A 27,230-nucleotide genomic window follows, 5' to 3' on the forward strand; every position below is an offset into this window, starting at 1 on the left:
TGTTGGTTTGCTCAGCAGAGCTCCTATCTCCAGATGAGAGCAGCGTTTCTGTGACTGCAAACATTGAATACCAGTCACACTCCAACTGCGCCACAGTAATTTATCCAGGCTTGTTGAGACTGAACTGCATGTCTAACCTCGCTTTGATCAAAAATTGTTTTTATTTGTTTTTGTTCCTGGTTGTCCTTATATTTAGCTTACTTCTACCATCCAGCATTTCCTTTTTCTTAAAAGTGTTTCTTTCTCTTCTCAAGCATATATTCTGATCTTTATTCACTGCAAAAAAAAAAGCAAAGTGTGCTTATGAAAGTGCTAGAGCTTTTTCTTTTTGCAGCCTTACTTTTCCCCAAGTCAGGTAAAGGCAATCATACATCAGCCTACACATACTCCAACTCTACACTGGTTTCAAAATTAGTGTGCAAATGCTATTTTTCTCAGAGATTCCTAAATGGTTTTATGCAAATGGTGAGTATAATGTTCAAATGATTAACCATTAGAGGATAAATCAAATTTTATTGTACAAACCTCCCAATGATAACTGGATATATTGCAAAACTAGAAAAAAATTCAAAATGCTTTGTTCCACATTTTTATGCACAATCGTTTCCAATCATTTTATAGGTTGCAATGAACTGAAAATGATCATTTATTGAATTTTCAGCATTAGAAGGTCATATTTACATACATTAAAAGCTTTTACAATCAAAAATATTCTGAAAGGCCAACTTACATGTTAACATAGGACCCCTTGTTCAATATCTCCTTCCCAATTCTTATATCCATTGAAATATCTACATTTTCTACTTAAATTTCTCAATAAGGTTAACGTCAGGGGAGGGTGTTGGTCACACCTTGAGATTCTCTAGTTTTATGCCCATAGCAGCCAATGACTTAGAGATATTATTTGCAGCATGAGATGGTGGATTGTGAGTATGAAGATGATTTTGCTATAGATGGCATGGTTTTTCTCTCTACATCATGAAAAAAGTGGTCTGTTAGAAACTCTATTTACTTTGCTGAGGTAATTTTCAAACCTTCAGAGACCCAAAGGAGGCCTACCAGCGCTCTTTTCAGAATTCCATCCCATTACATGACTCTGTCACTCTCTTTCTAACATTGCAGCCTTGTTGGGGCTAGAGATGAGCGAACTTGTTCTGAAAACATTTGCCAATCTCAAATTTGGCATGAACATTGCACATTCGGATTCGCGTTCGGATTCCCAAGCTTGCTTCCTAAAAATCTGCAAAAGTTGGCCAAAGTTCTATAGATGACCAAGTTCACTAAGGGCTCTTTCAGATCTCAGTCTTTCCAGTAGCAGCATGGGCTGCGAAACATTCTGCACATGTGCACACTGATGACACGTGGATGACATCGCTTTGTCATCAGTGTGACACATACCAGCACCTGGGAATCAGCTGTACTGTTCAAACTGTTCCCCGGTGTAGGGTGCTGAAGAAGACAGCTCACATCACTGTCCCCTGCTTGTGCTTCGATCACTGCTAGCAGGGGACAATGTTGAGCATTGTATTCAACTGTTAACATCAAGAGCAGGTGGTGGCTGACCTATAAATAAATAAATAAATATAAAAAATTATGTGGAGTTTTCCTGTATTTTTGATAACCAGCCAGGCACAACTGACAGCTCCAGGGTGCAACCCTCAGCTGTCAGCTTTAGCAAGGCTGGTCATCAAGAATAAAGGGGTCCCCATGCCATATTTGTTAATTATTTAAATAACTAACTTTAAAAAAACACCATGGGTCCCCCCATTTTGAGAGCCAGCCAAGCTAAAGCAGACAGCTGGAGGCTGGTATTCTCAGGCCGGTAAGTGGGCAATGGATATAAAATATCAACCTGCAGCCGCCCCAGAAAAGTCACATCTATTAGATGTGCCAATCCTGGTGCTTTGCCCAGCTCTTCTCACTTGCTCTATGACCATGGAAAGTGAAGTTCATATTTGTGGGGTTGATGTCACTTTTTTACTGTCCGGTGACATCAAGCTCACAGCTTAGTAATAGAGAGGCTATAGTTGTATTGTAAGTTAACACATAGTTAGAATAAAGTCCTTTTATTGAAAGAATGACACAGACTCCTTTAATGAACCTAAATTAAACCATACTTACATAATCACCCATTCCACTGAAGCCATGGTCTCCTGTAATAAAACAAAAATAAAAAACAACTATATCCCTCACCTCTCCATCATTCTGTCCACATCATAATCCTTGTCTGGGAATAAACAGTTTTCAGTTTTCAACCTAGACAGTTCCAAGATGCAACCGTCCATGCTGAGTACCAATGAGGAATGAGCTGTTGTAAGTGCAGCCTCAGTGACTAGCGACTATGTTCATGTTTGACTTCCATCCATTCCAATGAGGCTCTGCAGAACTCCATTCTCTCGATCTCTATGGATCTCAGCAGCTGGACCACCAGTGTTCAGTAAGTTATCCCCTATCCCTTAGGTAGGGCAAAACTTTGAATTTTGGGAATATACCTTTTAATACGTCTTTATGCTAGTTGAGAAAAGTGGTTTGAGGCATCAAGATAAGTGTTATTCATGGCAGTGTTGATGGTGGGCATACTTGAGTCAGAGGCACCTGACTGATCAAGAGTTGCATGTCTCTTAACGAATCAGGTGCATGTGAAAAGTGGCCTGTGTCATCATGCGCCTCACCACTAATCTTATTTCATCCAGGGACTGAAATATTGAGGAAGAGAGAAAAGCACATTAGTGTCTTATACGGTTAAAAAGGATAATGCAAATAAAGGTTATGCTAACCTGATTATGTTGTGATCACACATTTGAATGAGCATGTAATCCCAGCTGCAGCCGGTTCAAAGGTGCAGGGACAAAGCAGAATTGTGTGGAAAGGAAAAGAAAGGAAAAAGTGGAAAAATCCACGCCGCAGCGCTGATTTTTCCATTTTTTTCTTTCCACACAAAGAGACTGAAGTATCATTTCTGTCCTAAGTTACGCCACGTTTCGTTAATAGCTTGACAAAATAGAGCATCATGCCCTGAATTCACCCCAGCTCAGTTCATTATGGCGGAGCTTGGCGATATTAGCATAAAAAAGGTCAAAAAGTCATTAAACTTACGACTTATCAAATTGTTTTACTTGGGAAAACACTGATGAATCGGGGCCATTGTATTTATGAATTTACTAAATATGCCAATGCCGTTCCGGTCTATTCAGTTTTAGATTTTGTTATGTATTCCAGAAAAATTTATTTGGTTTGGTCTGCGTAGAAAAGTTTTTGTTTGCTTTGTTTATTATTTGCACAATTTATTTACTACTACAATTAATTTACTTTTACTTGGTTTGAACAGTCATTTCGTGATGACAGACTCCTTTGAATTATTTATTTCCAGAAACAAAAAGGAAGTAAAAGATGGTGCTCTATATAATTTTTAATGGGTGCACATATTTACTAAAACATATTTACTCTTTAAGGGGCACATATCACCTAATTCATGCTGCCCAAATCACAGGCAGAATGAATCAGATCCTGACTGCACGAGGATAGGTAATCAATGTCTAATCGGTCGGAGTGCAAAACCCGTCAACCCCACCGATCACCTGTGGGGGAACTGCTCAGTTCATACAATGTGATTTTCTGGATTTTATTTTGGATATTCTATCTCTCAATGTTAAAATTAACCTACCCTTAAATTATAGACTGTTTATGTCTTTGTCAGTGGGCAAAAATCAGCAAGGGATCAAATACTTATTTCCTTCACTTTATATAGTGGGTAGATGTGCAGTACAAGGCCGCAGTCACTATTCCATCAACAGAGTTGTGCTGTGCAGCTCCGTAACTGAGTGGTTCCATCCACCGTTGACACCGGGAGCAGCTGTTCGCACCCCTACCGATCAGACACTGATGACCTATTCTAAGGATAGGCCCTTTATGTTAAATTTCCGGACAACCCCTTTAAAGATCCGGCCGAAGACCATAGCCAGAGAGCAGTCTAGTCCAGCTCTGCCACTCAGCAAAACTGATAGGTAGAGACCTGTCAATCACCCACCTGCAGTTACACAGAATCTTTATTAGTCAAAATAGCAATACTTCTTTGAGAACTAAACATAAAAAAATCGTGATCACACAAAAAGTCCTTGTAAATATTAAACCCCTAATCAAATGAGGTATATCCCTTCAAAACACAATATTAATCACAAAAGTTAGCCCCTATTTAAAGAGTCAACACACCAGGGATACTTAATAAAAAAGTATTTTATTGACGCCTCCTGAAGAAGGATTGCAAAACGCGCATCAAGGCAGCAGGAACACCAGGATTTCCATGTGCAGTTTATAGGTAATATGTTTTGGCCTTTCTATAATAATGGTACATAAATACTAACACTGGTATGCACTTTTTATGGGCCTTTTTTGTCCCTCATATAAGCACGCTATTTGTGGTAGGCTTAGTTGCCATGTTTATCTTTAGGTTTACAAAATGAGCACTTGAGCACTTTATTCAATAGTACGGGCATTTGTTTACATAACCCTACAACTATAGTGTTGGCTCAATTGTGTCTTTGTGTATTATACCTCTTTTGTGCTATTGTCTTTTTGCAGTATTTTACCTTGTGGGCCTGCTCTTTTGCACTGTTGGTACTCTATGGCATCATGTCTGATTTTTTGTATATTCAGTACCATTTTCTTTTACTTGTTTTCTAATGATTATCAATAAAAATACTTTTTTATTAAGTATCCCTGGTGTGTTGCCTCTTTAAATAGGTGCTAACTTTTGAGATAAATAAAAAAAAATCGTGCATAACATGACATTAAAAAAAAAATAATAACACTAATGAAACAAAACATTCATCATGACCAAAGAAGAGGCGTTAGAAATATGTTGTCCGTTTCCAGTGCCCGAATGGTTAAATCATTTGTGATAACTTTTGTTGGCAATTTCTCAAAACAGCGATTCGAAAAGTGTGAATTTGAGTCGGACTCGTTTGTGCCGCGTCCCTATTTTTCCTCTATGTTGTGCCTGGATTCGAAAGCCGTTCAGTGCCTCAGTAGGGGATGAATACTGCTGATTATCTCACAAGAGAGCCAAAATTAAAGACCGATAATCAGGGTCCATTCTGGGACTGAAAGCAAAAGAACGTAGTCAGACACAATTTGAAGATAATCATTATTCTTTGTTGCCATCTCAAAGAGGTGAAATAAAGTGACGACGTATAACCTGACCTCTGTGATTAGCTGGAAATCTACATCCATTGTCACCAGATTCTCTTATGTTTTTTTTCTAGTTCAGGTTTTCAACTTTTTAAGAGAACTTTGCCCATCGTGTAGTCCAATAATATCTCAGGGGTGACTCATCCTTGAGATAATAATGCAATAATGATGTGACTCCCACTGACTTAAAAGGAATGCTTGCTCAATTACTGGGTTTGTCGAATGTCCCCCCTATGGATTCGGCATATTGAATGGTGACAGTGACCTCAAATTACCCTATTATAGTTATTGATGTCATGTAACGGCTTTAATGCCCTGAAAGATTTTTTTTTCCGCTTGCAGCTCAACACACACACTCACTAATGTATCTTAAATTACTCAACGAAGGCTGCAAAATGGGTCAATTTTCACCCTTAATGTACAGGAAATGCGACATGCCAAAGTCATTCTTTCCCAGTTCCTTGACCATTCTTGCATTTTTTTATGAGGTCGCCTTAGATAAATAATTCGGTTTCACTTAGGAAACCTGTCATATAGTCTCCAAAGTTATGGTTCTTGAGCAATGTGCCTTTGAACGCATTAGCGGGGTCTTCGAAATCCCAGTAAGAGAAAGCAATGCCTGAAGCGACGTGTGTTTCTGAAGCCCATCTCTTATACAGCCCCCAAAGCTTTGATGGCAGCGCCTTGCTAGACCAGTCTTCATAGCTAACTGTCTGCTGAGCGAAATACAAAATTTAGTCTCTCTGCAAGTATTGAGAAAAAGAAACACGTTTTATCTTGACATCAAAACAAGAGGTCTGATTTGAAAGAATGATTCCAGATTTGTTGTAGGAACAATATGGCATTACTTGGCAGCGCTGCTGCCGTTACCCTTCAGTCATACACCAAATTACCATTAAGGTAAACCAAGGGCTTAGTGTTGTCAGCACCATGCAGTTCTCGGTCGTGCTTGTGCCAGCAATATTTTAATTGGAGACACTATAATTAGTGCGAATTTATGAGCTCTCCTAGCTAAACATACATGGAGCTCAAAGCAACAAAGTACATTTAAAGGGACAGAACGGCGGCACTGGAATCACGTGAAGAATTTTAGGTGATATGTTTGCACTGTTTGTTCCATGGTTGAAATATCGACTGTGATTTGTCTTTTTTTTTCTGTGTATTGTCTAGCATAGCTGAGGATTTATTTTCAGGCGGAAGGAATGCTGATGTGTTTTTGCTTCATGGTGCAGATTGTCTCTTGCATGCAGAAGCCTCTATAAAAGGGAGCTGTGTGTCTGATAGGATATTTTGCGTGCCATTGTAAAATCATCACATCAGACATATAGATAAGAAAAAGGAGGATCTTATTTTTCTAGGTGATCTCCCAAAAGATTTTCTAAGATAACTTTTTAGCATAATAAAACTTATTTTATTTGGGTTAGGAAGCTACTCATTTCTGTTTCGGAGGAAAGTTCTTCTTTATGTCAAAAGTTTTTTTAGTTCAACCCGAAGAAGAACAACATCTGAGTCCAAAGTTAGAGATATGCAGATCTTTTCAAAATAGATATGGGGGAGAGGAGAGAGGACCCCACTGACCATAAGAGCTTACACTCTACAGGAGAGAGAGAGGACCCCACTGACCATAAGAGCTTACACCCTACAGGAGAGAGAGGACCCCGCTGACCATAAGAGCTAACACTCTACAGGAGAGAGAGAGAGGACCCCACTGACCATAACAGCTTACACTCTACAGAAGAGAGAGGACCCCGCTGACCATAAGAGCTTACACTCTACAGGAGGAAGAGGACTCCACTGACCATAAGAGCTTACACTCTACAGGAGAGAGAGGACCTCACTAACCATAAGAGCTTACACTCTACAGGAGAGAGAGGACCCTGCTGACCATAAGAGCTTACACTCTACAGGAGGAAGAGGACTCCACTGACCATAAGAGCTTACACTCTACAGGAGAGAGAGGACTTCACTAACCATAAGAGCTTACACTCTACAGGAGAGAGAGGACCTCACTAACCATAAGAGCTCACACTCTACAGGAGAGAGAGAGAGGACTCTGCTCACCATAAGAGCTTAAACTCTACAGGAGAGAGAGGACCCCGCTGACTATAAGAGCTTACACTATGCAGGAGAAAGTGATAACCTCGCTGACCATAAGAGCTTACACTCTACAGGAGTCAGGGAAAGAGAGTACTCATTGACCATAAGAGCTTATACTTTACAGGAGAGAGGACCCCGCTGACTGTAAGAGCTTACACTCTACAGGAGAGAGAGGACCCCAATGACCATAAGACCTTACACTCTACAGGAGAGAGAGAGAGATCCTCGCTGACCATAAGAGCTTACACTCTACAGGAGACAGAGAAAGCAAGTACTCAATGACCATAAGAGCTTACACTCTACAGAAGAGAGAGAGGACCCCACTGACCATAAGAGCTAACACTCTACAGGAGACAGAGAAAGAGAGTACTCACTGACCATAAGAGCTTACACTCTACAGGAGACAGAGAAAGAGAGGAACCCACTGACCATAAGAGCTTTAACTCTACAGGAGAGAGAAGACCCTGCCCATGATTAGAGCTTACACTCAACAGAAGAGAGAGGACCTCGCTGATCATAAGAGCTTATACAATACAGAAGAGTGAAAGTACCCCACTAATCATAGAGCTTACACTCTACAGGAGAGAGAGGACCTTGCTGATAATTAGAGCTTTCACTCTACAGCAGAGAGAAAGAGAAAGGACCATAAGAGATTACTTTCTACAGGAGAGAGAGGACCCGGCTGACCATAAAAGCTTACACTCTACAGGAGAGAGAGGACCCCACTGACCATAAAAGCTTACACTCTACAGGAGAGAACGACTTACCCAGTGACTCTACACATGGTAAATACCTCTGCCATACAAAATAAAACATAACTTCCAATTGTTAAATTAAAACTATGATTAACTAGTGTTAATCATATGTTAAAGTGCACATTAAAAGTACACTCTAGTCCTTATAGGTCCTACCTATGTTTGTATGTATCCCAAGTGGTCAAATGCTGCGTTAGTTGAGTCTTTCAATGTAGATGTACAGCCTTAAATTATGTAAAGCAGCAATGGTAAACCTATAGCACAGGGGGCACACGTGCCATTGTCGTTCTGCATCAGTGAACCTGGAGCGGCAGATGAGGAGCCTGGCAACACCAGTACTTACTTCAGCTGGATCTGCGTCCTCGGATACAAATCCAGCTCAAGTGTATTGCAGCACACCAACTTGCCCAGCTCAACAATACACACTGCTGGCCAATCAGAAGCCAGCAGCTGACGTCGGCGCCCACGCAACTGGGCGCATGGCAGTGGTGCCATGCGACCTCCGTTGCTTGGATGCCGAAATCGTCTGGCAGTTTCAGAAGATGATGTGGCACCCCGAGGGAGAGGAAGGAAGATGAGTAGCAGTGTTAATTTGTTTTGTTTTATTTCCTATGTATTGAACAGCGGCGCCGGCAGGATGGGGGACATAGACAATAATGTGGTGACGTATACAAGGATGGGGGCATATATATCAGGATAAAAGGCATATACCAGGACTGAGGGAATATACAAGGATGGGGGTGCATATATACCATGATGAAAGGCATATATACCACGAAAGGGTAGCATATACCAAAATGGTGGAGCATATACAAGGATGGGGGCATATACATGGATTGGTGGAGCATATACATGAAATCGGGGATCATATGCATGGATTGGAGGAGCATATACAAGGATAGGGACATATACAAGGATGAGGCATATACTAGGATGGGGGAATCTTATACATGGATGTGGGGCATATACATGAATTGGGGGGTCATATACATGGATTGGGGTTTTATACATAGATTGGGGAGCATATATAAATGAATTGGGGGGTCATATACATGGGTGAGGGTCATATACATAGATTGGGGGAGCATATACTAGGATGGGAAGCAAATACCAGGATGAGGGAGCATATACCAGGATGCAGGGAGCATATACCAAGAAGAGGGGCATATACCAAGAAGAGGGGCATATAGCAAGATTTGGGGTGCATATACCAGGATGAGTGATATATACCAGGATGGGGAGAGCACATTCCAGGATAGGAAGCTTATTCCTTTACATCTGCAGTCTGGTACCCCTGCTCCTGTCTGTTCCTGCTCTCTGTTGCCTCCCCCAGCTCATGAGCTGTTTTTTCTAAAGTAAAACCTCAGTATTCAGGTTACATTGCTGTCTTGGTGCTTTGCTATAAATAAGTGGGTTTAGGTTGCAGTTTGGACACTCGGTCTCTAAAAGGTTTGGCATCACTGATGTAAGTAGTACAAAACAAAGGGACAGCAGTCCATTAATTTAGCATCAGGGATTGTATCCTATTTTGTAATATCTAATGGCAAAAGGAACAAGGCACTATTAAAATATCTTTTTAAGGCCTCATTCTCACATCTGTGTGTAGTGTTGTATTTTCTTTTTGATTTGTGTTGATGAAAAAACCTGTAAGTATGAATAGCACAGCAGTGACAAAAAAACGGATAGAACACGTATGTGAAACACACATGCAATTAGGCTCGGCGTTCAACTCTTCACTATTAACATCTTCTTGAGGGCTATGCCCAGTTGGATAACAAAGCTAAATATATATGTGTGGGTCGGCCAGGACCGTAGTCATGGCCGAGGACACCTGGGCTTCTGTATAAGCATTCTATGTGTCTATATCTATTCTTTGGTTTCTGTTAGAAACCCTGTCTTAGGGCTCCATTATATGTCCATTTTGCAAGCCTGCGAGAAAATCTCGCCATACGGATGCCATACGGATGCTGACATGCGAAAAATACGCGACCACACCTTGATTACGGATGACATACGGAGCACTGTTTAGGGGCCATTCATCCGTAGTACGCATGTAAAATACTGACCGTATTTTGCGTTGGTTAGTGTGACCCCGGCCTAAGATACAATATTGTTACGCTCCAGGAAGACATCCAGACCTCTCTTGAACCCTTCAACTGAGTTCGCCATCACCACCTCCTCATGCAGGGAATTCCAGATTCTCACTGCCCTAACAGTAAAAAATCAACTTCTATGTTGGTGGAAAAACCTTTTCTCCTCCAGAAGCAGAGATACATATATTTATGTAGCAGGTACCACGATTTAGTAACAAGTACACATTAACTAATATTATACTAACACATTCGGTACCGGGATCAACTAAGGAGGAAAAGTAGGGCAGCAACAAAGGGTGAAATATCTCAAGAATGGGGAGCTGCAGGAACAAAGAATAAAAAAGCCCAATTCAGGAGAACAGCGGCATTTACACCAGGTAAAAAATAAATCTGTTGATTATTTATGGCAAGTAACAAGTCCTGATTTTAATTAATCTACGTTGGGGGTCATAGAATGTTTGTTAGCAAGAATGGTAATGCAGATTGCTACCAGAAAATGGTGAAAACTATGACGGAAGTGTGAACACAGACCAACATAAAGAATCCTATAAAAAACAGGACAAAGCCTGGAATAATAGACCAATCTATTGTGTCCAAAAATGAAGGTCTGTACAAAAAAAAATGTTCGTTAAAGAAAAAGAAAAAAAATCACTTTTTAAAAAAATTACGCTTTGTTTAGCCTCCTTTATATCCTAAATTAATCATGATAGCAGAGAAGTGTGAAAACTCTGTACAGCAAGTAAGTCTTTGTATGAGGCTTTCAAACTTTTAATTGAATTGGTCAAAGTGGGCTATCACATATGCTTCCCGGATGAAGTACAATGAGACCGTGTGAAATGGATATAATAAAAGTAAATTGGTAAGACTTTATCCTCACCAGCAGAGAGATCCAAGCAATCGAAGTATCTTCCCACAAAGCAGAACATCGTTCTAAGAACATATCGTTTTTACGATTAATAACCATTCCTTTTTTTTCCCCACTATATAGCCCTCCATTCATTCTGCTTGGTTGTGTTCCAATGTAAACCTGCGGGGAGGCTCGCATATGCTGATTGCTCTTACTGCAGTCTTTTCAATGGCTTCGGCAATACAGAAGAAATGTCACCTACCATCAGACTGGAGCAGCGATTCTGAATCAAGAAACCAATGAGTGTTTGCTGCTAGCCATTTATAAAAAGTACGGTATGTGTGATATTAGACCTTGTGACTGGCGTTGCTGATGGAGACTATATCCGATGATGAGTTTCGACTATACAGTATATGGCTGATGCTGGGCAGTGTGACTTGTACTATATTTGGTGTCTTTTCCCATGATTTGGGACAGTATTGTATTATCATTGTGTTGTTATATTGTGCTGTTTCGTTGGTATGCAATAAGGTTTTCCCTCTTTGGAAGTTTGTCCTTTCTCTCTCGCTGTCTCTCTGATGTAAGTAACCCCTCCTTTCTTCAATATTCTTCTTCCTCATTCACTGTCCTTGAACCATCATAGAAGCCCATGTGTTTGCAGTTCTGGTTCACACAAATATTTTTTACCTACCGTATGTTTGCATAACTAAAAGAATTCAGCTGAAAAATAAACCTTCTTCTTCATATGTGCCTCCTGTAGTCGAATTCAAGCTATCTGATGATATATCTGCGTGTGAGTACTGAATCATAGAATCATAGAATCATAGAATCGTAGAGTTGGAAGGGACCTCCTGGGCCATCTGGTCCAACCCCCTGCTCAAAGCAGGATTCGCTAAATCATCCCAGTCAGATGTCTGTCCAGCCTCTGTTTGAAGACTTCCATTGAAGGAGAACTCACCACTTCTCGTGGCAGCCTGTTCCACTCATTGATCACTCTAACTGTCAAAAAGTTTTTTCTAATATCTAATCTGTGTCTCCTCCCATTCAGTTTCATCCCATTGCTTCTAGTCTTTCCTTGTGCAAATGAGAATAAAGTTGATCCTTCTACAATGTGACAGCCCTTTAGATATTTGTAGACAGCTATTAAGTCTCCTCTCAGTCTTCTCTTTTGCAAGCTAAACATTCCCAAATCCTGCAGCCTTTCCTCATAAGACAGGGTTTGCAGACCGGTCACCATTCTGGTCGCTCTTTTCTGAACTTGCTCCAGTTTGTTGATGTCTTTTTTAAAATGTGGTGCCCAAAACTGGACACAATATTCCAGATGAGGTCTGACCAAAGAGGAGTAGAGGGAAATAATGACTTCACGTGATCTAGACTGTATGCTTCTGTTAATACATCCTAGAATTGCATTTGCCTTTTTTGCTGCTGCATCACACTGTTGACTCATATTCAGTCTGTGATCTATTAGTATACCCAAGTCTTTTTCACACGTGCTGTCACTTAGCCCTATTCCTCCCATTCTGTATATGCTTTTTTCATTTTTATTGCCCAGATGTAGTACTTTGCATTTCTCCCTGTTAAAAACCATTCTGTTAGTTGCTGCCCACTTCTCCAGTTTATTTATATCTTTTTGAATCCTCTCTCTCTCTTCTCTAGTATTAGCTATCCCTCCTAGCTTTGTGTCATCAGCAAATTTAATCAGTTTACCCTCAATTCCTTCATCTAAATCGTTGATAAAGATGTTGAACAATACAGGGCCCAGGACAGAGCCCTGTGGTACCCCACTTGAGACATTCTTCCAACTGGATGTGCAGCCATTTACGACCACTCTTTGGGTCCGATCACTAAGCCAGTTATGAATCCACCTAACAGTTGCCTTGTCCATTCCATACTTAGTCATTTTTTCAATAAGGATTGTATGAGAGACTTTGTCAAATGCTTTGCTGAAGTCAAGATATACTATATCTACAGCATTTCCTTGATCCACCCAATCAGTGATTCCGTCATAGAAGGAAATTAAGTTAGTCTGACATGACTTATTAGTTACAAACCCATGCTGAGTCTGTTTAATCACTTCATTCTTATCCAGGTACTGACATACATGTTGTTTAATAATTTGTTCAAAGATCTTTCCTGGTATAGAAGTCAGACTCACCGGCCTATAGTTGCCTGGGCCCACCTTCTTCCCCTTTTTGAAGATAGGAACAACATTTGCTCTTCTCCAGTCTTCTGGCACTTCTCCTGTTCTCCAAGAATTTTCAAAGATTATGGAGAGGGGTTCAAAAATTTCTTCTGCTATCTCCTTCAGTACTCTGGGGTGTAATTCATCTGGACCTGGAGACTTGAATTCATTTAGGTTAGCTAAGTGTTTCCTCACTATCTTTCTGTTTATAGATATCCTGGATTCTTCTATTCCCTTAATAGGACAGTGAAGAACAGTTGATGTTAGATTTCCTTTCTGAGAGAAAACAGATGCAAAATAGGAATTTAAAAGTTTGGCCTTCTCAACATCCTGTCTTACCATTTCATCATTTTCATCCTGTAAAAATCCTATAGCATCTTTGACGTTTCTTTTACTTTTGACATATCCCCAAAATCCTTTTTTATTGCTTTTGACATCTCTTGCAAGCCTCAATTCATTTTCAGCTTTAGATAATCTGATTTGTGCCCTGCAGGTTCTGCAGACAGCATTATATTCTTCTTTAGATATGCCTCCCTCTTTCCCTTTTATAAACATATTTTTCTTCCAATTTAGCATGTGCTTAAGTTCTGTGTTCATCCATCCTGGTTTCCTTAAATGCTTCCTATTCTTCCCTCTTTTCGGAATTGTTAACAACTGTGCTTTGAGAATTTCATTTTTCAAGATTTCCCATCCTTCCTGGACATTTTTGTCTTTAAGGATATCCAGCCATTTGATCCCTCCAATTCTCTTTCTGAATCCCTTAAAATCTGCCTTTCTGAAATCTAACCTTGACGTCTCAGTCTTCACAGGTCTTCCGCCTCTAGTTATCCAAAATTCTAAAATAGCATGGTCGCTACCTCCTAGGCTCCCAGCCACTTTTACCTCCTCAACCATTTCCTCCCTGTTTATAAGGATTAGATCCAAGGTAGAAGTTCCCCTTGTTTTCTCCCCTACCTTCTGGAAGATAAAGTTGTCAGCAAGAGAGGATAAGAATTTCCTTGACCTGTTAGTTTTGCCTGAGAGAGTGATTCCCAACAAATGTCTGGATCGTTGAAATCTCCCATTACAACTATGTCATATTTTTGGGAGAACTTGGCCATTTGATGCATAAAGAGTTCATCCATACTGGTTTATACTGAGGCAGCCTAGAAACAGTGTCTCAAGCACCCTACACTTGCAGCCCAGCTATGGATTCGGAATATTCGGGGACATCATTTTTTGACATCCCTATACCCTAGTAGATCTGCGAAAACATTTAAACTCCATTAGCTTCTCCTGTCGGATCTGAAATCAGAATCCAATGTCAATTCTAAGCACTGACATGAGCGTGCATTCTCTCATGCAATAGAATTGGATTGATTATGTTAATGACACTCCAATCAGACTCTGATCAGAGTTTGATAAGAGTGACAGCTTAGTGTGATCCGATTCTCTCAGATGAGGAGAGAATGGAGAACAAAATTCTGCTTTCTGTGAGCTAGTGAAAATTAGACTGCACTCAGATGTCACCCATAGACTTGAATGGCTGTGTATGATCCGATTCATGTTGCAAGTTCAGTAATTGGTCAGTATGTTATGTCAGTATTTCTAAGCTTAAGCCAGGCGTGGGTGTAGGGGAAGTGGACTGACCTATGGACCTGTCTGCAGCAGGAAGGGTTAATGTGCAATATGCTGGACATGGACTGCTGTAAATGAAGGTGGGAGACAGCTAGACAGGGGAGAAGGTTGTTGTAGTACAGTGTTTTTGCCACTAGGGGGAGACCAAGGACAGCAGAAGTGTAGGAAGGTGTAGTACTGCAGTTTGGCCACAAGATGGGAGTAGACAGCTGTGAGGAAAGGACTGAACATCTGCTTAGGGCTACGAAACCGCACAGTCATGGGGGGCGGGGTTACAAGGACTCTAGGGGGAATTTCCAAGGAGGGGGATAAAAGGAAGACAGAGAGTTCTAGAAGCGGTCAGTCCAGAGAGGAGCTCAGGAGAGGAAAAGACTAAAGGAAGAGGTGGACAAAGAAGAAGCTCTGGAAGGGACTGGTAACAGAGACGGTCAGGGGGGTGGCCCTGACGGGAGAAGCCGTAGATGGAGAGAGAGCCTGGGGTACCACAAGAGGGACGGACTCGGGCGGGTGAAGCACTGTGGTGGTAGGCCTAGGGCAGCCACAGTGAAAGAGCCACAAGGGACGTCAAACAGGAAAGGAAGGAAGTGAAGGTACCCGGGCCTGTGTGCGGAGTTGAGCAGCTGCTGTGTGGTGCTGTGGAGTCGAGCAGCTGCTGTGTTGTGCTGCGGGATGTCGAGATGATGGCAAATAAAGAGGACCTGTTGGACGCACTACAGTCTGTCTCAGTCTGTTCACGGCGGTAAGTGGACCACCCCCCAGTCGGCTCACCTACCTACATGGGAAAAGAATGTAAAAGTGGTGACATGTTTCTATTTAACTTTTACACTGATTGTTTCACTCCTGGTTTTGGTTTCCAAATACTAATGTAAAAAATACTAATCAAATACTGAACATGTGAAAGTGGCTCAAATCACATCATGCTACCATTTTTTTTCTCATGCCGAATCAGTAGGAGAAAAAAAATTGCAGATCTGCATTGCCCTCTAGTATAACATTGGTCCAAGTGCTATCTGATAAAAGATCCGATGTATACGCTCATGCCCTTAGCGTGATACAAAACATGTTACATGTAAAGCATTTGGATTTGTGGAGCCTTCTGGGGTTCGATAAGGCGTGTGTATAGAATTTTGCTTTGGTCTTCTCAGCAGGATGTCCTAAAAACACATGTACAAAATGACACCCGGTCAAATGACATCAGATAATAGGAATGTGAGAAGGGATTTTTAAGCTGGGTTCACACCAGGTTTTTAACATACAGTTGAGGGATAGAATTTTTACTGCTATCTGCAAAAACACATAGACTCCTATAGCACGACGCGCTGTAACTATATTAGTGATGAGCGATTGTGGTGAAGTTCGAATTCAGCAGTTTGCTTAAATTTAGGCATAAAATTTGATTCTTAATTAAGTTATTTGACGCAATTCAAATGATCCTTATTATGCTCTGGGGTCTCTCACCTCACCGTTCACCTGTCTTACTGCTGCAATCCCCCCATCTCATTCTTTGCAAGTCTTTCTCCTGCCTCTTCTTCAGGTCAGTGTGCAAAAAATCCTCTGTTTCTTCCAGGATCTTCACTCTGCACTGGGGTGTCCAGCTCATGTCCACTCCTCGTTGGGATGTCATGACGTGTGTAGCAAGGTTGGAGGCTTGCTCGATACTGGAAGTCCAAGAGCAAAGTAAAAATGTTGTTAGACCCAAGAACATATATTCGTTGATGTCTGTATATAGTATGTGGTGTTTCCTGACGAAGGGGACATAGGAACCCCGAAACGCGTTGAATAAACCACCTTAAATCCTTGACAATCTTTTGGAATTTATCCTTGTGGCAGCGCGGAGATGCTCCACAAATTCCTACCGAATATATGAATTTGTCAGGTCGTGGATCGACCTGTGAATCTGCAGCAGCCGCCATCTCTACAGCCTCGTATCTCATCCTCACCAGGTGAGCAATTTTCTTGGTGCATTTACTCTGTGTAACGTCGATAAGACCCTATTGCTCCTTTTTGTCTCCCCTTTCTCTTTGCAATAGCTAGACCCAAGAAGACATTGTATGCCCGATGAAGAAGGAAAGATGAGGTTGCAAGGAGCTGTGTGGAGGACCAGATGGAGAGCAGAAGCAGTAGCGCAAACTAATCTGATTTTTTTTTGTAAAATTGGAGTTCAATTTGCCTTGAACTGATGCCTTCTTAAAGAAGAATATGAAAAGAAATGGAAAGTTTTCAAGGACAGAAGAAGTCTATTTATTATTTTCACAATTCTGCCTTTTCGTATGGCTGTAAAGTTTTTATATTAGCACAAATTGTACAAGTAAAATTGAATACCACAACTAAAAGAAGACTTGGAGTTTACGTTTTAAAAGCCGTGATGTTATACATGTAAGATAAAGCCGTACTTCGGTTTCCATGTGAACGACTAAATGAATGTCTCCAGTTACTTGAAAAACAAACATCAATTCAAATAAAAATCCATCAGATAAACTGTTATTAACATTTAATTATAAAGAGCCAATCTGTTCCGCAACACTGCACAAAGGGGATTGAATTATATTAATATAAAGCTGAGCATCATTGCAAAGTACAGGTGTCCGGGGGTCTGACTGGTCAGTACAGAAATTGCATAAAGAGATAACGGTCATATAAAACATCTTCAATAAACATTGGGGAAAATATTGGCCATAAGAAGAGCGTACAAACCACAGAGGTGGCGGTGCATTGTAGCTGCTCTGGAACCATGAGAACAGATGGTCAAGCTCTGGCTAGATCTATTTTAGACCAATTTCCTCTTTCTCATGGGCTACAGAGACTTGCGCAGGTCCATCTCCAATATTAGAGCAATATTAGCTAAAATACATGGGAAAAAAGCTAAAAGTTCTTGATACTTTACTCTCCTACAAGGATTTAGAGGAAGGCGCTCTTTTGTCCCAGAATGGAAGAGCCTCATGGCAGTCATGGCATGAATAAACTAAGAAGAAGAAACGTTTTGCGGGCTTTTTTAAATTACTGGACCTTTGGACTTAAATCTCCAGTACAACTTGATAAAAAATGTCAATTTGCCCATATACAAAATGATATGTAAAAGGGAACAAAATTGGTTTTGGTGCCGTGTTGTATATATGTATACGTCAAAAACACTTCAAGACCAACTTGAAGATCAACTGACCGGCAGTGAACCCACTAAGTTGCTAAAAAGTTTTTTAAAGGCTAGACCATGTGAAATTGTTCCTTATACTTAACACCTTCAGAATGATAGCACTACTGAAACCAAATCCCCAGGTTGCCATCCCATAATAACCACAATTGGCTAGCACAGTACCAAAATAGGAGATGACGCATAGTCATGTATAAGCTGAGGATAGGGCAGGTGGAGGTTTTGTAGAATGGATAACCAGACATAGAGTGCGCATTTGGTGAGTTTATGATGTTGCAGATTTTCTGCATCTACTAAGTAAATTATTATGTGCAAATTTGAGCAGTTTTTTAGATTTTTTTGTAAATTTTGTATCATGTTCTTGACTTTTTTTGGTATATCATACCTTGAATCAGCCTGCTTTATTTTGATACTTTGTGGTATTTGGCTTTGACAATATTTATAGCTAGGGTAATTACCTATGTTTTCATTGCATTTTTTGACGTGAAAATGAACTAAAAATTTACATCCATTTTTTTACCTGTGGATTTTCAGTACGTAATGCAAATATATGAAATTTATGGGGAAAATCCTCACATAGAACTCAGCTTACCCACAAGAGAAATTGATGTGGTGCCCCCAAGGAGTATGGTCGCCACAGTGGCATTACCTTCCTCCTAGGGAGTGTGATGTCATGCTTGGAAGCAATGAAAGGGTCTCTCTATCAGGTAAATCTAGCACACAGCACAGTTCCCACTCCAGGCCAGCAGAGGTAGCTATGAACCAAACTCTTGAGGAGCTGCTCTCTGTGGCCCGGAAAGGGAAGTTAGTTCAGTTCGTGTGGAGAGGGAAAAGAGTGTAGATGTGGAGAGGTGTGCTGGGAGGATTGAGCCGAAGTCGGGCTCACTCATAGCTGAAGCGCATAGTCTGGAGTCCGGTATCCGAGGTTGTATGGATGCTGATGATCAGGGCCGGTTTTCGGCAAAGTGGGGCCCTAGGCAAAGTTTAAAATGGGGGCCCAAATGCTAACATATTGCACATCACACAGAAGCATTTTGGTTTTAGTTTCATGCACTGAGTTCAGGCCGCTAAACGAGTGTGATCGACATTACTGAAATAGTTCAACACTTGTTTCCCGGCCTCTTTCCACCGGCTGAGGAACAATGATGGGGACAGAACGATCACTAATGGATCCCTAAGGGTGTGTGCACACGTTGCGGTTTTTGCTGCGGATCCGCAGCGGATTTAGTCCTGTGGATCTGCAGCAGTTTCCATGCGGTTTACAATACCATGTAATGCTATGGAAAACCAAATCCGCCATGCACATGCTGCGGAAAATTCCGAGCAGATTTGCTGCGGTTTATTTTCCACAGCATGTTACTTCTTTTTTGCGGAACCGCAGCTGCAGTGTACGTTCCGGGACATACAAATCAATCTCTCTCTCATCCACACTGCCAAACCTCAATAGAACCTGTATCAAATCCGCTGTACACATACTCGGAATCCACAGGAAAAATGCATGTGTTTTACCCTGCGGTTTCTGCCAAGAGATATGGATTCTCTGCAGAAAAAGCCACAGACTAATCAGCAGCGTGTGCACACACCCTAACAGATCACCATACAGTATCATGTTATCAGCAGCACATCTACAGTTTACACCCCATAGTCCTCCATATAATATAATCTGCCCCATAGTCCTCCATACTCCTCAGTCCTCCATATAGTATAATACACTCCTTATAGCCTTCCATATAATAAAATACACTGCTCAGTCCTCCATATAGTATAATACACTCCCCACAGTCCTCCATATAGTATAATACACTCCTCAGTCCTCCATATAGTATAATACACTCCTCATAGCCCTCCATATATTAAAATACACTGCTCAGTCCTCCATATAGTATAATACACTCCTCATAGTTCTCCATATAGTAAAATGCATTGCCATAGTCACCCATGTAGTACAATTCACTTCCCATAGCATAATGCACCCCATATTTCTTCATATAATGTATTCCTCATAGTCCTCGATACAGTATAATGCAGCTCACATATAGTATAATGCGGCCACCCAATAGAGCATAATGCAGCCACCCCACAGAGTATAATGCAGCCCCACCATACAATATAATGTAACCCCCATAGAATATAATGCAGCCCCCTTTTTATAGTGTAATGCAGCCACCCCTTAGAGAATAATGCAGCTACCCCAGAGTATAATGCAGCCACTCCACAGAATATAATTTAACCCCCATAGAATATAATGCAGCCCCACCCCCCATATAGTATAATGCAGCCCCTACATAGAATATATGGCATCCCCCTCATAGGATATAATGCAGCCCCTTATATAGCATAATGTAGCCCCTCCATATAATACAATGTAGCCCTCCTCATATAGTATAATGCAGCCCCCATCGAATATAATAAATAGCCCCCCATAGAATATAATGTAGCCCCAAATAGAATATAATTCAGCCCACCTCCCCAAAGAATATAATATAGCCCCCCACATTATATAACACAGCCTCCCCTATAGAATATAATGCAAAATGTACCCCCCATGGTATATAACACAGCCGCATAGTATATAGCCCAGCACCACATGGAATATAGCCCAGCACCACATGGAATATAGCCCAGCACCACATGGTATACAGCCCAGCCCACCATGGTATACAGCCCAGCCCACCATGGTATACAGCACAGCATGGTATATAGCCCCCCCAGCAAGGTATAATACAGCCCAGCAAGGTATAATACAGCCCAGCATGGTATATAGCCCCCCAGCATGGTATATACCCCCCAGAATGGTATAATACAGCCCAGCATGGTATATAGCCCCCCAGAATGGTATAATACGGCCCAGCATGGTATATAACCCCCCCAGCATGGTATGATACAGCCCAGTATGGTACATAGCCCCCCAGAATGGTATAATATGGCCCAGCATGGTATATAGCCCCCCAGCATGGTATGATACAGCCCAGCATGGTATATAGCCCCCCCCAGCTTGGTATAATACAGCCCAGCATGGTATATAGCCCCCCCAGCATGGTATAATACAGCCCCCCAGAGAGGCCCCACAGTCCAGTACTCACACTGATTTAAAAAAAAAAAAACACTTTTCACCTTCTCCTCGTGCCTGCGCTGCTGGCTGCTCCTGTCTCCTCCTGCTCTGTCTAGCACACAGTGAGAGCGCGATGACGTCATCGCGCCCCTGCTGTGTCAGAGACAGAGTGGTGTTGTGAGTTCATTTTTCCCTTCACCAGTGAGGTCTGATGAACTCCCTCTTCTGGCGAAGGAAGGTAGTGAGGCTGATTACCAAACAGCTGAGCAGGTAGATGATGACTGGGTCACAGGAACTGATAACTGGATATAAGGCAGCCGACGCCCTGCTGCCTTGCCGGTGATTTTCCTGCTGGATTCTTGGAGACCAGTCTGATTTCTGCTTCTCAAAGCTAAGTTTTGCTCTGCCTTTTGTACACTTTAGTTCTGGTTTTGTTTGCCTTGTTTTTTGGAGTTCAGCCATCCCCGGCCGGGGGTGATCTGAATTCCATTTTTGTCTCTGACCTGTTGATCTCTGGCTGTCTTCAGAATATACCTGAGTGCTGATATAGTCTTTTTGAAGCCTAGCGACTTCAGGGCCTGTTTTTCCTATCAGTCTGTTGGTTCATTTTTGGATAGGGTTTTTGCGGATTGCTGACAGCAGCTTTTCTATCCTGTCCTATTTAGTTAGCTTGGGCCCCATCATTTGCTCAACCTATCTTTCTATCTGTGTTAGTGTTTTTTCATCTTGCTTCAAAGTCATTATATGTTGGGGGCTGCCTATTGCTTTGGGGTCTTCGCTGGGGCAGTTTAGATTTCCCCTTTCTGTCTTTAGGCTAATTTAGTTCTCCGGCTGTGATCGAGGGGTCTAGGGCACCGTAGGAACCCCCCACGGCTACTGCTAGTTGTTGTGGATAGGTTCAGGGGTCTGCAATCCGATAGCTTCCAACTTCTCTGGTTTTCTGGACTTAGCTATTATTTTTGTTTTTTCCTCCTTCAGTGACTCATCCATAACAGAGTGGGGAATGATGGGAGAGGGAGAGTCAGCTGACGCTCTCTCCTCCATCACTTCCTCCTTCAGTGCGGCGGCGGCAGCGGGAGTCGGCGCTGGGGGCCTCACAGGGGCCCCATAGCAGCTGTGTGATGTGATGGAGGAGCCGGGGCCCTAGGCAGCTGCCTGGTCTGCCTGCCCATAACGCCGGCCCTGCTGATGATCCTGCTGCAGAAACCGGAGGACCGAGAAGCTGTAAATGCTCTGTTCCCAACTAAGACTCGGAGGCACAGCAGCAACGTGTGTGAGCCAGAAAGAGGAGGCTATGGCTGCCTGCCATATGAGGGGAGTTCTAAAAGAAAGCAAGCAAGAGGAACTTCAGTGTAACTCAGAACTGCAAGTACCTCAGATAAGCACTAGGAAGGAGACTACACAACCCATCTGCATAGAGAGATTCCTAAGTTGCTTCTAGGCTGATCAACTCCTGTTCCATCTGTAATCTGGATCCTGGACTGCACTTATAAAGCAAAGTAAAGGTAAAGGAAACTGCACCCTGTTGTGTCATTGCCTTCTTCCTGCAACCCCTTCAGCACTGCTACATCTCTGTGCCTAACACTGCACCCTCTTCCTCGACACCTATTACTATGGCCCTGGGACTACAGCTCTACCTGTGGGGAGCTATTACATCTTGCTGCCTTATACCAGCTGTCCCAGAGGATGTGCCTGCAGCGTCGGCTTAACCCCTTCATTGCCGAGCACCACAGGTGGCGTATCATCCTATAAACTTTATTCAGCTATGTTTCACCCCTTATGCATGGATACCCAGGGCCACGGACTGGGTCACCACCACCGTGACACCTTTCTCTGAGACACCGGCCCGGTACCGAGTAACCCCCACTGCCCGTGCGGGTGATTCATCGACATTTCAAAAAATCATGGTGGGAAGTTAACCTTAGGATCATTTTTACTTCTGAGATAAGGTGCAAAAACAAAGGTGAATCAGACCCTAGTATTGGAATATGGACTTTACTGACCTTCCTTTGGGCCAAGAGCAGCACAAACAATGCAGCAGTCTAAGTCAGGCAGAAGAGAGTAGAACGGGAAAGGTAAGCACTCCTCAAGAACATAAAGATAACCAGTTCGAAAACTATTCTTTGTTGACTTGGTCTTCTATGCTTTATCATCTTCTTTTTGTCACACTCAATGAAGCTTGGCTAGAGGTCTAGATCTCAAGCAGTTCCTACTGACGAGAAATAATATTTGGTTCAAAATACCCAATGAACGAATTGACACAAGGCAATGTCACAGGGTGGCTATGTTACGGTGCTTGTGACTTCACCGTGGGTTTTCCCTAGCTGAAAAAGCTTTTAATCAGGCCCCCAACCGCCTGCGCAAGCACCCAAAAGCTAGTAAACAAAGGTGGAGGAACCTGGGATGTTATTTTCTCCTTCCTACAAGAAATGGTATGTGGAAACTGCAAATCAAATCCAGGCAGTCTGGTCCCAGGATCACGGGAATACGGGAACCTGCAAAACAAAAATGGGAGTTCATGGTGATTCATCATATGATCAATGGACCCATCTTCTACAGATCCAAAGGCATTTCCTAAAAAATCTCAGGCAACCAGACTAATTTAGAGTGATGTACATCAGATCAGAAGTATAACTAATACATCTCATTTGCAACATAAATATAAACCGATGGATATTGATGCAAAATAAAATGAAGCAAGACGTGAAAGAAAAACTTTAGCACAAAGTCAGCTGTCTACTAAGAGATTAAAAAAAACCACGTACATTTCTATATATTTTTAGAGGGTAGAGGTAGAGCTGAATTGAAAAGCACCGTACCTGCCAAAACAGCAAGTTCAAACATATAACTATATGCAAAAGGAAAATAAGAAAGAGGCTGATAAATCTCCAAATGTGACAAAGCAGTGAAACGATTCGAAATGAGACAGAAGAGGGACCTAAACGCTGTGTATGTGTACCTGTCACACAAGTGTGGAAAAATAATAATCAGCAGCTTCAGAACTAAAAATTGAAAAATAAATGTCTCTTCCATCTTGTAAAAATGCAACTAAATCAATAATGAGCACAAATGAGGAAGCAAAATCAAATCAATATAGTCAACCTAGAAAATGGAAAACTACAGTCTTATAATCAAAGCCATGACACAGAGGGACCTCAGAAAATGGAAAAGTACAGGTAGAATAGAACCAGATGAAGACTTTGTAGCAAAAAATGGTGGAAGCCTTAAGGGTTATTCTCATTTCTGTTATTCATGGCCGAGATGGGAATAAATTGTTTTAGGTCCAGTGTTAGAAAAAAGCTTAGAACAGCTGTGCTGCGTTGTTTGTGTAACTCCCATAGAAAAGAATGGAAGTTTTGGAAACAAAACTACTTTGTTTCTGAAACTCAGGAGTTACGTTGCTATGATGCTTCCAGAACGCCTATTCATTTCTATGAGAGTTATGCTAACAGTGTAGCGCAGCTGTTCTAAGCTGTTTTCTAACCTCTCCTCTAGTGACTAGGAGCCGGAAACATGATGGTATGCTCTATACTATTGTGACCATGTATTATACTCCAGGTGGCCAAAGGACCATACCATAGGGTTAGGATTATACTAAGAAATTGTAGAAATTTTCATTTACACAGTTATTAACCTTTACATGTAGAATACCGGTAATACAAAATCCATTTAATAGCATATGGATTGACAGAAAACAGAATTGGTCATTGTTTTACAGTATTGGGATGTACGTTTTATGGAGCCTGTTAGTCAGACCTACAGAGAAACTTAGGAAAGCTAACAGTCTTTCCACTTGATGGTCTTTCTCATCTTCTCTTCCTTGCTTTATGCTAATGTATATCTTAGCTGTCAGTGTACGTTAATTCCACATCAGCTTATAGCACAGCAAAATCAGCAGCCAGGTCCCAGTGGTGCACGTGAGCCATCCCCATTTTTCCAGAACAGAGGTGTCAATGAGCTGTCCATTCCAAAAGAGCAAAGCGGCCAATTCTTCTAGAATGAAGGCGTTTCCTAGGATAAGCAATACCTTTCAGACTTGTGGTCAAATTTCCTGTGTCCCACCTGAAAACTCTTGGAAACTAGTGATTCCATGAGATTTCTACTTCTAGAAATGCTCGGAATAACATGTTGGAAGAGGACACAGCTTCACTAAGTATAGGCAAAAATTGCTTAGCACAAAAGAATTGGTTCCTCATTCTGGATCCTAAATCCTTACCTTGAAAGTTGGCAAGTATGGGAAAGAGTGGTCATAATTAGAGTTGAGCGAAACGGGTCGAACAATTTCAAAAGTCGCCGACTTTTGGCAAAGTCGGGTTTCATGAAACGAAACCCGACCCTAGGATGAGGTCGGCCACGAGGTCGGCGACTTACGCGCCAAAGTCGCGTTTCAAAAGTTTGTTTAGCGCTCTTTTTCAGCCAATCAGGATCCACGGACACTGTGGGCAACGTGATGACATAGGCAGGGGTCGCCACCATCTTTCAGAAGGGCATGCAAGTGATTGGCTTGCTTTGGTGGGCGTCACACGGGTTATAAAAGGGTGTGCACGCCGACCGCCATCTTACTTCTGCCGATCTTAGCATAGGGAGAGGTTGCTGATTCTGTAGGGAGAGCGTTAGGCAGGGAAGAAGACAAAAAAACTGCTTCTGCTGCTAGCGATTTTGCCTGTGCAACACACCAGTCACTGTGTGTGCAGTGCAAGGGGAGGCTATATTGTGGTGGATCAGCGGTGTTGGTTGTTAGGCTGCCTTCTAAGGCTTCCTGACAGCTGCATTGCTGTTTCCCCACTGCTCTGCAAACTGCTTTTTTAAAAGCAATCCCAATTTTTTTTTGGTCCTGCTAAGGTACTGAGCGTGCATTTATTCACACCATACAGCGGTGTACGCTCCTCACACAGTACCGTGTAACGGCTGTTATCACAGCCACAGTGAAGCTATCTGTGTGTCACTGTGGAAGGATAAATGGAGGACTTGTTCCGTTCTTACAGACCTACACTCTAGGGAGATTCCTATTCTGCCCAATTCTACAATTCACTTTTTTCACACCTGTGCCATCGAGCCTGTGACATAACGCTCTGATATTCAGTGGGCCTCACACAATCCAAAAGTGTCCAGTGTCCACAAGTGTCTGCAGAAATTCAAAATCTCCCATATCCTGTAGTCACTTTTTTCACACCTGCTGCATCGAGCCTGTGACATAGCGCTCTGATATTCATTGGGCCTCACACAATCCAAAAGTGTCCAGTGTCTGCAGAAATTCAAAATCTCCCTTATCCTGTAGTCACTTTTTTCACACCTGCTGCATCGAGCCTGTGACATAGCGCTCTGATATTCATTGGGCCTTACACAATCCAAAAGTGTCCAGTGTCCACAAGTGTCTGCAGAAATTCAAAATCTCCCTTATCCTGTAGTCACTTTTTTCACACTTGTGCCATCGAGCCTGTGACATAGTGCTGTGATATTCAGTGGGCCTCACACAATCCAAGTGTCCAGTGTCCACAAGTGTCTGCAGAAATTTAAAATCTCCCTTATCCTGTAGTCACTTTTTTCACACCTGTGCCATCGAGCCTGTGACATAGCGCTGTGATATTCAGTGGGCCTCACACAATCCAAGTGTCCAGTGTCCACAAGTGTCTGCAGAAATTCAAAATCTCCCAGAAATTCAAAATCTCCCTTATCCTGTAGTCACTTTTTTCACACCTGTGCCATCGAGCCTATAACATAGCGCTGTGATATTCAGTGGGCCTCACACAATCCAAGTGTCCAGTGTCCACAAGTGTCTGCAGAAATTCAAAATCTCCCAGAAATTCAAAATCTCCCTTATCCTGTAGTCACTTTTTTCACACCTGTGCCATCGAGCCTGTGACATAGCGCTCTGATATTCAGTGGGCCTCACACAATCCAAAAGTGTCCAGTGTCCACAAGTGTCTGCAGAAATTCAAAATCTCCCTTATCCTGTAGTCACTTTTTTCACACCTGTGCCATCGAGCCTGTGACATAGCGCTCTGATATTCAGTGGGCCTCACACAATCCAAAAGTGTCCAGTGTCCACAAGTGTCTGCAGAAATTCAAAATCTCCCTTATCCTGTAGTCACTTTTTTCACACCTGTGCCATCGAGCCTGTGACATAGCGCTGTGATATTCAGTGGGCCTCACACAATCCAAGTGTCCAGTGTCCACAAGTGTCTGCAGAAAATCTAAATCTTCCCTGTCCTATAGACACCTTGTACCTTGTTTTACATTACTATATAGTTT

This window comes from Dendrobates tinctorius, unplaced genomic scaffold, assembly GCF_039654945.1.
Source record: "Dendrobates tinctorius isolate UK_male_01 unplaced genomic scaffold, ASM3965494v1 ptg000029l, whole genome shotgun sequence".
NCBI lineage: Eukaryota > Metazoa > Chordata > Amphibia > Anura > Dendrobatidae > Dendrobates > Dendrobates tinctorius.